This window comes from Macrotis lagotis, chromosome 5 (assembly GCF_037893015.1).
Source record: "Macrotis lagotis isolate mMagLag1 chromosome 5, bilby.v1.9.chrom.fasta, whole genome shotgun sequence".
NCBI classification, from domain to species: Eukaryota; Metazoa; Chordata; class Mammalia; order Peramelemorphia; family Peramelidae; genus Macrotis; species Macrotis lagotis.
Window position 1 is genome coordinate 63,566,740 of NC_133662.1, and position 12,073 is coordinate 63,578,812.

The 12,073-nt window shown below is 32.7% G+C and overlaps 1 protein-coding gene across 4 annotated transcripts in view; it reads left to right on the forward strand.

The window, feature by feature from the left end:
• The window catches only part of MYO6 (myosin VI), a 241,014-nt gene that overhangs the window by 55,032 nt on the left and 173,909 nt on the right, over window positions 1–12,073 (forward strand). For all 4 annotated transcript variants that reach the window (XM_074237348.1, XM_074237349.1, XM_074237350.1 and 1 more), the window contains exon 2: window positions 3,259–3,358. The gene's annotated coding sequence lies outside the window, so the exon portion shown is untranslated. The remainder of the gene's footprint in view (window positions 1–3,258; window positions 3,359–12,073) is intronic.

Here is a 12,073-nt window from a genome sequence, read left to right on the forward strand (position 1 = left end):
AAGTGAATTTGAATAGTTAAATGGCTAATTCTGAAGAGGGGTCATTAATGGTTTTTAGAAGGAAATATCTGGTATAGTGCCTTGGTGAATCTGTGCTTGGCTTTTTCCTTTTTTTCTTCCTCATTTCCTTTTCCTTTTTTCTTTTTTTTTAAATTTATTTAAGGATGGGGTTAAGTGACTTGCCCAAGGTCACACAACTAGGCAATTATTAAGTGTCTGAGGCTGGATTTGAACTCAGGTACTCCTGACTCCAGGGCCAGTGCTCTATCCACTGTGCCACTTAGTTTCCCTTTCACTTTATTTCCAGTGAATTGGCTTGAGGTTGATCATGTTCACTGATAACCTAAAATTGGAAAGTCACTAAATGATATAATAAGATAGCAAAATTATTTTCAGACTGGAACATTGGGTTCCAATTAGATGAAATTTAATAGTAATATTTATATAAGCTTACTGGCTGTGATGTGGGCAAATCACTTAACTTTCTTTGCCTAAGTTTCCTCATCTGTAAAATGAACTGGAGAAAGAAATGGCAAACCATTCTAGTATTTCTACCAAGAAAATCTCGAATAGGGTCACAGAGTCAAACATCTGAAATGAAACAACAATTTCTCTAAAAAATTTGATTAATTTAATTAATCAACTTCAAGTGAAATATATGATGAGAATGGCTAGATAGTAATAAAATTTGGGAGTTTTAGTAGACTGATAGCTCAAGAACCTAGTTATGTGAATAAGGTAGCCAAGAAAGTGAATGAAATCTTAGGTTGCAGGAAGATAATGTCTGAGACTAGGAAATTAATAATTTTTTTCTGTGCAACCAGTTCTGGTACCACAGCTGACCACATCTGGGGTATTGAGTTCATTTCAGGATAACATATTTAGGTAAGACTGGAGAATGTTGGAGGAGGGCAATTAGGATGGTTAAGGGCCTTAATCTTATCTCATATTTATACTTGTTAAAGGTCTTGGTTATAATTGATTTGGCAAAGAGAAGACTGAGAGTGAAGTGGATTTATACATTATGACTGACTGTCCAAATAATTGAAAGTCTTTTCCATTAAGGATTAGATTTGTCCTGTGTGTGGGTTCAGAAGGCAGAACTAAGAATAGTGGAAAGAAGAGGCAAATTTAGACTTTATATATAAAGACAAATGAAATGGGCTGCCTTGGAAGATAATGAGCTTCCCCTCACTACAGAGACTTAATCAAATGTTGGGTGTTGAATATGTAGAAGAAGATATCCTTGTTTAGGTTTGTTTCAAGTTAAAATTCTTAGTATTTCCAAGCAAAGACAAAATCCCTCAGTTTAATGAATAATTGTGGGTCATCAGACAGAATAGAAGTCATTAAAATATCAGTTATCCTGGTGAATATTTTTTCTAAACAGTTCAGTCTCTTCTAGGGTGGATTTAGATAATTAGCTTAATTAGATTGAGGTAGCTCTGCCTTGTTTAATTACTACCTTTATTCACTTTTATCTAGGAACTCAGATTTCTATCTTACATGTTTACTCAATTTTTCACTGAAAGTATTTAGCAAAGTCTGGTAAATAATGGCAAAAAAAATATATGTTCAAGGCATTGATAATTCATAACTTAATTGATAATATTTTTCATTTAAATGGGAACAAGGTCTTCAGATGAATGCAACCCACAGAGGGAAGATGTGGTACCTTAGAATGTTTTCATAAGATTCAATATATGTGAAAAGCTATCTCAGAGTCCATATGGGAGTAGAAATAAACTTCCAAACTACAAAGATCCTAAGGGGATAGTAGCCTTTTGTAGCAAGTAAATTCAATTCATTTGTATGCCTTGGGGAAAAGAAGGATAGTACCTGATTGTAATATTCTAAGACGCAAAGCCATATTCTTATATTCTTTTTTAGTGGGGCAATGGGGTTTAGTGACTTGCTCAAGGTCACACAGCTAGTATTAAATCTGAGACTAAATTTGAACTCAGGTCCTCCTGATTCCAGGGCTCTGTTCACTGCCTTATCTGTCCCCAAACCAGATCCTTATTTTTTTTGTACTTAAAGATTTTATTTATTTTGAGTTTTTTCAATTTTCCCCTCTAATCTTACTTCCCTCCCCCCCCAACAGAAGGCAATTTGCCAGTCTTTACATTGTTTCCATGGTATATATTGATTCAAATTGAATGTGATAAGAGAGAAATCATTTCCTTAAGGAAGAAACATAAAGTATAAGAGATAACAAGATCAGACAATAAGATATGTTTTTTTTCTAAATTAAATGGAATAGTCCTTGAACTTTGTTCAAACTCCATTGGTCTTTATCTGGATACAGATGATATTCTCCATTGCAGACAGCCCCAAATTTTCCCTGATTGTTGCACTGATGGAATGAGCAAGTCCATCAAGGTTGATCATCACCCTCATATTGCTGTTAGGGTGTACAGTGTCTTTCTGGTTCTGCTCATCTCACTCACCATCAGTTCATGCAAATCCTTCCAGGCTTCCCTGAATTCCCATCCCTCCTGGTTTCTAATAGAACAAGAGTGTTCCATGACATAAATATACCACAGTTTGTTAAGCCATTCCCCAATTGAAGGGAATTTACTTGATTTCCAATTCTTTACCACCACAAACAGGGTTGCTATGAATATTTTTGTACAAGTGATCAAACCAGATCCTTATATACTTAATAACATGCTACTCAACTTTTTACAGAGAGATAAATGGCTCAGAGTGCAGATTTAGATATATTTTTTGGACACAATCATTATAGAAATCTGTTTTCTTTGGCTCAGCATATTTGTATCAAAAATTTCTCCCTTTTGGGGAGTTGAGAATAGTGGAAGGTGGAGGGTTGGATTGATTTCATTAATTAAAAAATTAAATATAAAAAGAGGAGAAGGATTGCTAGGTAGTGCAGTGTATAGAGTACTGGCCTTGGAGTCAGGAGGACCTGAGTTCAAATGCTCCCTCAGACACTTAATAATTACCTAGCTGTGTGACCTTGGGCAAGTCATTTAACCCAATTGCCTTGCAAAAAATAAATATATAAATAAAAAGGAGAAAAATATTGTAGAAATTAAAAGTTTGTTGACCCTACCAAAGATTATTACCTCCTTTCTCCTCCTGTAAGGTTCACTTCTATTAATATGACCTATTATACATAAACTTTTATTTAGATAACACTGTAATGTATACAACATGTTTTAACATTGTAAAAAATGATTAACATAAAATGAATTGATAAAAGAGTCAATCCATTTATTTTCTTCTTTTTGTCAGATACTGCATGTGGTTCTCAGCTTACTAAGATAGAAGAGAGACAGTCCTTGCCCCCCAAGTAGTTTGCATTCTATTGAGGGGACAACACATACATTCAGTGGTAAGTAAAAAATTGATATAAGATGATTTTGAGTGAGACATTACTAGCAACTGGCTATTCAGGAAAAGTCTCATGTATACTTGAACTGAGGTTTGAAGGAAATTAAGGGGTTCTCAGAGTTTGAAGTGGTTTAAAACTTAGTATAATAGGTAAAAAGAACAGAAGAAGTTTTCCATGGAAAGTATACTGGAATTGGGATCAAAAGACCTAATTCACTCTCACTTTGCTGCTTACTACTTATTTGGGAGGGGTGTTAAGGTATTTGAAGTTAAGTGACTTGTCCAAGATCACACATCTAATAAGTGTCAAGTAGCTGAAGGAGGGCTTGAATTCACAACCTCCTGACCCCAGAACTGACTTTTAGTTGCTCCTACCTTTAGTTTCCTTATTTGTTAAATGAGTTTAATATTTTTTACTACTTAGCACTTTTCTTACAATCTGATGAGGTAAGTAGTAGTGCTATTAGTTTTGTCTGAGATATACAATAGAATATATCTTTTATCCATAGTTGTGATTTGTATCTTTACTAATTTTTCCTATGACATGATCTTTAATATTAAAATCATATTCATTTTGAATTTATTGTGGGATATAATGTAAAATATCAGTTGATCTACATCAAATTTCTACAACTGATTTCCAGTTTTCTCAGTAGTTCTTATCAAATAAGGAATTATTTCCTAAATAATTTATGTTTTCTATGTAATTGAATACAGGGTCTCTGAGTTCCATTTTTTTTCTGATTCATCTCTGTCTAATCTATTCTATTTATCTCTGTTTTGTAACCAATATCAAATGGTTTTGATGACTGCTGTTTTGTAATATAAAGGTCTGAAAGTGTTAATCTTTCAATTTTTGCCTTTTTTTTGGTTTTTCCTTTAATAGTATAGATTTTTGTTTCTTTGTGAATTTTGCTACAATTTTGTCAAGTTTTTTCAAGTTTCCCCTTTGTTTTATATAGCCTTAAAATTATAAATTATTTTGATAGTATTGTCCTTTGTATTGTAGCTCTGCCCAGCTATGAACAATTAATGTTCCTTCATCTATTGAAGTTGTTTGTTATTTCTTTGAGAAACACATTGTCACTGAATAGTCTCAGTATTTAGTATACTTTGGTAGATTGATTCCCAGATATTTAATGTATTTTCTAGTTATTTTGCTTTTTCTGTTACTTGCTACTTGCATTTTATTATTACTATATACTGAAATGCTGTAGATTTTTGAAGGTTTTGTCGCCTTCATCTTTGCTGAAGCTATTATCTTAATTGCTGACTAGCTAGAATTTCTTAAGGATACTCACATTAGCAGCAAATAGGGATAGCTTTATATTCTTTTAAAAATTTTTTTTGAACTTTACATTTTCCTCCAATCTCACTTCTCTTCCCATCCCCCACAGAAGGCAGTCTAATAGTCTTTGCATTGTTTCCATGCTATAGATTGATCAATATTGAATGTTTTGAGAGAGAAATCATATCCTTAAGGAAAAAATAAAATATAACAGATAGCAAAATTACATAAGATAACTTTTTTAAAAAAATTAAAGGTGATAGTCTTTGGTCTTTGTTTAAACTCCACAATTCTTTATTTGAATACAGATTGTATTCTCCATTGCAGATACCCTAAAATTGTCCCTGATTGTTGAACTGATGAAATGAGCAAGTCTATGATCATCACCCCCATGTTGCTGTTATGTTGTATAGTGTTCTTCTGGTTCTGCTCATCTCCCTCAGCATCAGTTCATGCAAATCCTAGGCTTCTCTGAATTCCCATCCCTCCTGGTTTCTAATAGAACAATAGTGTTCCATGAAGTACTAGTTTTATTATTCTTTAAACTCTAAATTTCTTTCTCTTGTCTTATCATTTCTAGAACCATGTCAGTGATGAGAAAATTGGGAGTTCTTACTTTTCCCCTATATTTATAGGGAAAATTCTAGTATGCCCCATAATATATATTTACTTTTTATTTGAAGTAGATATTTTTTTTATGATATAGAAAGATCCATGTATATCTGTTCTTTTTAGAGTTTTTTTTTTTAGCACAGGTTAGTGGTGTGGATTTTCAATGTAGTTTTCTGCATCTATTGAGATAATCATATATTTTTATTGTAAATATAATTGATTATACTGATTATATTCCTAATGTTGAAACACACTTGATATAAATTCAACTTATGAATGATTTCTTTCTTGGATTATTTTGTATTCTGTTTTACAGGATTTAATTTTTACTTAATATTTTATAATTAATATTCGTTCATGACATTAGTATATCATTTTTCTTTGCTTTATCCTGCCCTGTTTTTAGTATTAATACAATATTTGTCTCAAAAAAGGAATCTTGTAGAGTGCTTTCTTTTTCAAATTTCTCAGTAGTCTGATGATTTGTTGTTTAATAGTTTGATAGAATTTGCTTACAAATCCACCAGGATCAGGAGTTTTTCCCTTTTGGTAGTTCCTTTATTGCTTGGTCTATTTCCTTTTCTGAGATTGTATCTTTTGTTTGTTTATTTATCAATCATTTTGAATTTTTTCTAATTTGAAGATACTGTCTTGTCTTTTGTGTTCTCATTTTTGTGTTGAGTACATAGTTTCTGATAATTATTTTCTTTTTTGACTTTGTTGTGATTTTTTTGTTTGTTATTTTTGTTTAATTTCTGATTTTTTAAAAATCAAATTAGTTTTATATTTCTTCTGTTTGTATTCTTTATATTTCTTTTTTCCCTGAATTATACTTTTTTTTTTGTTCCTCTTCTTTGTTTAAGACAATGTTTTGTCTTTCTAGTTATTTTTGCTTAAAAAATGTGCATTCCCATAAGTTTTCCTCCCTTGCTGTAGAACCCTTTCCTTCCTGGTTGTTACCCTTTCCCTAATGAGGGTGTTTTACTTATTTCATTGATTTTTATTTCTTTCTTTTCCATAAATATTTTCTCCCCACCCCCTTCAGATAGTTAAGATCTCACTTCCTTTTTAAGTATGAATTATTTACGTCTTTCTTTAATCTCTTCAGAGCTATAGATCTAGCAGTGTTATCACTAGGTCAAAAGATAATCACAATTTAATAATTTTTGGGGCATAGTAAGGAGCTTTCATTCTTTTTTTTTTTTTGAAAGGCAATGTGTACCCAAGACCACATAGCTAGGTAATTATTAAGTGTCTAAGTCTGGATTTGAACTTAAGTCCTCCTGACTCCAGAGTGGTGCTCTATTCACTGTACCACCTAGCTGCCCTAGGAGCTTTCATTGTAATGGGAAAAAAAAACCATACATTTATTTAGGTGCAGATAAGAAACATGCAAAACAAATACAGGTGATCTTTGTTGGGAAGGCACTGGCAGCTGGGGAGGATTTTTTTTTAGGTTTTTCAAGGCAAATGGGATTAAAGTGACTTGCCCAAGGCCACACAGCTAGGTAATTATTATTATTAAGTGTCTGAGGTCAGATTTGAACCCAGGTACTCCTGACTCCAAGGCTGGTGCTCTATCCACTGGGCCACCTAGCCACCCTGCTGTGGAGGATTCTTAAAGTAAATCAGGGATTGCAAGAGGCAAAGGGCAATGGGGAGAAAAAAGTGTAGGGAATAGAACAAAGAAATGAAAAAAGGAATTAGAGTCCTGTATGAGCAACAAGTAGGCTAGTACAGTTAGACCATGGAGTATGTGGAAGGAAGTAAGGTGTAAGAAGATTAGGAAGGAAACACCTGATTATGGAGATCTTTGCTTACTCTCTCTCTCTCTCTCTCTCTCTCTCTCTCTCTAATTTTAATCATCCAAAATTTCCTTTCTCCCCCCTCCCCATGTGAGAACACAATAAAAACAAATCTAATCAATTTTAATTCCATATTGGTCATGTTCAAAAAATATTTGTCTCAGTCTTCATTCTGTATCTTTCACCTGGATAACATGGTTCCTCATTAGTCCTCTGGAATTTTTTTTTTTTGCAAGGCAATGGGGTTAAGTGGCTTGCCCAAGGCCACACAGCTAGGTAATTATTAAGTGTCTGAGGCTGCATTGGAACTCAGGTACTCCTGACTCCAGGGCCAGTGCTCTATTCACTGTGCCACCTAGCCGCCCCAGTCCTCTGGAATCTTGCTTGGTCATTTTATACTAATATGAGATAAGCACAATAGTATTCAGGTTTATATTCCATAACTTATTTATTCATCCCACAATTTCATGAACATCTCTTCAGATTCCCATCTTTTGCGACTTCAAGAAAATTTTTCTTAGAATTACTTCCATCCTTAATCTGTTCTTCATCTAATTTCTCCTTCCCTCTATCTCCCCTTTCCTTCCTTTTCACTGTTGAGTGAAATGAATTTATGTATCCTACTGTATGTTTGTGTCTTTTTCACCTATTCATATGAGTGAGGTTAAGATGTCAGTTGCTCCTCTTTACCTACCCCTCCTCTTGGTATAGAATGATTATGGAGCTAATTTTCCCTAACTTTTCTTTCATTCTTCTTCAATTTCCCTCCATCCTCCTAGTTTATTACTCTTCCCCTCTCTAACCATTCTTTTCTCAAGATCATCAAAACATAACAGAGCCTTTCTCAGGTCTTATCTAATTGAACTCCTTCTTTGAACCCTGATGAAAATAGAGTTCAGAAGGGACATATGTATAATCTCTATCTGAATGTAAACAGTTTATCTTTGTTTATAACGTTATCATTGTTTACCTATGTTTATCTTTTTGCGTTAATATTCATTTTTGTGGTTTGAAATAAAAAACTATTACTTTACACATCAGGTCTTTTCATCAGAAATGCTTGTGAGTCCTCTATTTTATAAAAGGCTCACTTTTTTCCCCATGTAGAGTTATACTTAGTTTTTCTGGTAATTTGTTTTTGGCTCTAAGTTAAAGGTAGTGAGGGGGTAGCCAGGTGGAGCAGTGGATAGGGTGCTGGGCCTGGAGTCAGGATGACCTAAAGTTGAAATTTGACTTCATGCTCCTATGTCACCCTGGGCAAGTCACTCCATCCTTTTCCCCCTTAGTTTCCTCATCCCTAAAATGAGCTGGAGAAGGAAATAACAAACCATTCCTGTATCTTTGCCAATAAAACCCCAAATGGAATCTCTAAGGGTTGGACATGACTAATTGAAATAACAACTTGGCCTCTTCTTGTCCTGGTGCCCAACCCTCTCTGTTGGCACTAGAATGTTCTGTACATGGGATGCTCCTCCCTGACCCAGGCTCTGGGATTCACAGTATTTGTAGACCTTCTAATCTGTTTTCCTTTGTTAAGCTGGACTGGACAGATGATTTAACTTTTTTCTGAATTTCTCTATCAGTATTTAACCTTGTGCATTTTCTAGATATATTTGGAAAAGTTTGTGGAGTGGAGTTTGTTTTATTGCATCCTACTAATCAGTCATCTTGGCTTGGCCTCTTCTGTGGAGAGCTTTAAATATCAAACAAGAGTTTATATTTTGTTCTTTAAGTAATATGTAAACTATTACTTAGAATATAAGAACGTTTGAGAAGGGGTTGGATCTGCACTATAAGAAAATGAATTTGTTGGTGGGGAATGGGTTGGAATGGAGAAATTTGAAGCTGGGAAAACAAATAGGAGGCTTTTGCAATGGTCATTGCAAGAGGTAATGAGGGTATTGACTAAGATAATGACTGAACATAAAGAGTCAAAATAGAAAAAACAAGATTTACAATTTCTGGGAAAATAGTGAGTTGAAGATAAAGCAAGGATATGGGCTTGTGTGACTGATATGTGACATGATAATTCCTATAAGTTACAGGGAAATTTAAAATAAGAAAGAATATTGGGGGGGGGAGAAGATAGTGAGTTTTGTTTTGGACATGCTGGGTTTGAGATAACTGTGGGACAGAGTATTCGTTTCATAGTCTTAGATTTTATAATTCTAAGTTCATCTTGGAACTTTTAATATATTGCTCATTTATCTCCTTTTGTCAAGTATATTATTATAAATCATTTTATAAGCAAGAAAGAATGTCTGGAAAAATTCACGTATTTCAAGTAAGATGTGTCTTCTCTTGCCATACTTCTTCCCTTTTTTTAACCTTAGCACCTCGTCCTTTTCCCAAAGGGAAATAAAAAGTTTTTAGGAAAATTTAAACTATAAAGATAACTTGAACAGTAATATTTCCAGATTCTTGGCACATATTAATCTTTGGATTAATTTAGGAGAAATAAAAATTTCTTGAGAAGTCTTGAAATGGCAAATTATTCTTTATTTTCTACATTCTTTTATTTGTTTTAAAATTATAATGAATGACTACAATAATAAATAATAAATAATTTTTCTATGATAGGGTTATATTGAAAGTTTTATCTTCCTGTAAAGAAAAGGGATATCTAATATGCATGGATAATGAATGTTATTAACAGAATAGTTTGGAAATTACTTAAAACCCATTTGGCAGCAAAGCTGACTGATTTCCTTTATTTTTCTTAAAATACTTCCTACACTGTTCATAATCTTGGTCATTATTATGGATATCTAAAAATGTCTTTAGATAAGAAATACTAAGTTTGGTAGTTGTTATAAAGAACTGTAGACTGTTAAAAATATTTAAACATTGGATAATGCCATTGAATATTATTAGATATTAGATAATATTCAAATAATACAATATTCAGATCTCCTAGAAAGATTAAGAGTACTTTATAGAATCATATTTTGAAATGGCCATCATAAGGATTTATTTTGTTTCCAAATGGCCTATCACTCATAGGATTTGCATGAAGCATATTGTGAATATAAATTTATTAATTATCTTATTTGCAAGATAAGCGGATAAGACCAGGTCAAATTGTTCAAGCTTTGGAGTCTGGTTTATCTAGCTCTTCTAAGTCCTGCAAAAGATGAAGCACTTAGCTGAGTCAAGAAGACTTCAAATCTTGTCTCAAATCTTTATGATTCTGGGTAATCACAGTTATGTTAGACTCCTAATCATCACTCCACTTCTTCATATGAATTCTGCCAGAGTTTTTGATACTGTACTGTATTTTAATTTTTAAATCTTTTTATTTTTTTGCCTTCTTTTGAATTTTATGCTGTAAAATTACTAGGAATTTCTTAAAATAACTAAATTATTAACAATGTTGAACTGAATATTTTAAAAATATTAAAACATTTTGAAATATGACCAAGAAGTCAATATAAAAGTAACATTCATTAATGAAATTCATTTTATAATCCAGTATTTGAGAGTCAGAGCCATTAGGTGGTACAGTGCACTGCTAGAGTCAGAAAAACTCATTTTTTGGAGTTCAAATATGGTTTCAGTGACTGATCTTAGGCACATCAGTTAACACTTGTCTCAGTCCCTCCTCTGTAAAGTGATCTGGAGAAGAAATGGGAAAACACTTTAGTATCTTTGCCAAGAAAACTTCAATTGGGATCATAGATAGTTATGACTGAAAAATGACTGAATTTGAGGGTGACTTTTATTATGACATCTACATTAAATTTTTGTTTTAAAATAATTTAATATTCATACATGTAGACAAAGGGCTAAAAATTCTTATGAAATAAATCTAAAGTTTTGGAAATCAATAGTTATTTGACAGTAAACTATATTTTTAATAGGGAGCCAGGTCTTTTTTATGTGCCTCAGTGTTACCTACTCATAGGATATGCTTAACCAAATGTTTCTGAAATCGAATTGAAAAACAATGGAAGTTCATTTAGTCTTAAATAAGCAAAGAAACAAACTAACCTATATCTAGATGAAATCTTGGAACTATGTAGATTTTAGATAAACTCTAATCTCCCCATTTTACTGATGAGGAAACTGAAGCCCACAGAGATTAATTATTGTCCCGAAGACAAAACAGGTGGTAAGGAGCAGAGTGTGAGTTTGAACTCAAGCCCTATGATTCCAGGTTCAAAACTCCAAAGTGTTATTTCCCTTTCACCTTTATCTTTTGAATACTTAGGAATTAAGAACAGGAGCTGTTCAAAATAAAATGAAAAAGGAACAAGCTTAAAATGAGGAAGAATGGATTCTCAATTTGTGAAAAGTTCTTGGCAGCTGAAACATCACCATTCTGGGATGGCAGTTATTTTGAGTTTAGACCAAGTTGAAGCTGAGTTGAATCTTAATTCTTGAATAATGCCTATGTAATTAAGTTAAAAGGAATGAGAATTTATTATTTATAAGCATTTACTTTATTTTAAAATATGTAACACAGGCTCAATGCTCATTTCTGAAAAGGAAAATATTTTACAATTCACTGGACTAAATAAACATAGTAACTATAAACCATATGCTGAATTTTTATAGGCTCAATGGAATTAAAAGGAAGAGCTTAATAGGAAATCATTCACAGCCATGTTGGCAATTAAGCTTACTTTAAAGGCAAGATGCCAAAAAAGACAGTAGGGTAGACTGAATTAATTTTGATTTATAAATAAGCTTTAAAAATATTATGCTTTCATTTAACTCTGTTTTGGGAAGCTGAAACTGTTTAACCTCATAACTAACAATCTTTTGAAATGTTGTCATGCTTTAGTAGTCAGAGAAGTAGCAACACATTTTGTAAATAATGTCACCAATTTTAGGGTAGCTAGCTACTCTGTAAATAATTCTACTTGTGACATAATAAACCTTTTAAAAAATTAAGATTTTTTTGTTTCAAAAAATAGAGCACTATTATATTAATCACTTACAAACAAACTGTTTGGCAAAAAGTCCTTGGCAAAATGACCAGTAAAAGTCAAGTTTTAAGACAATTATT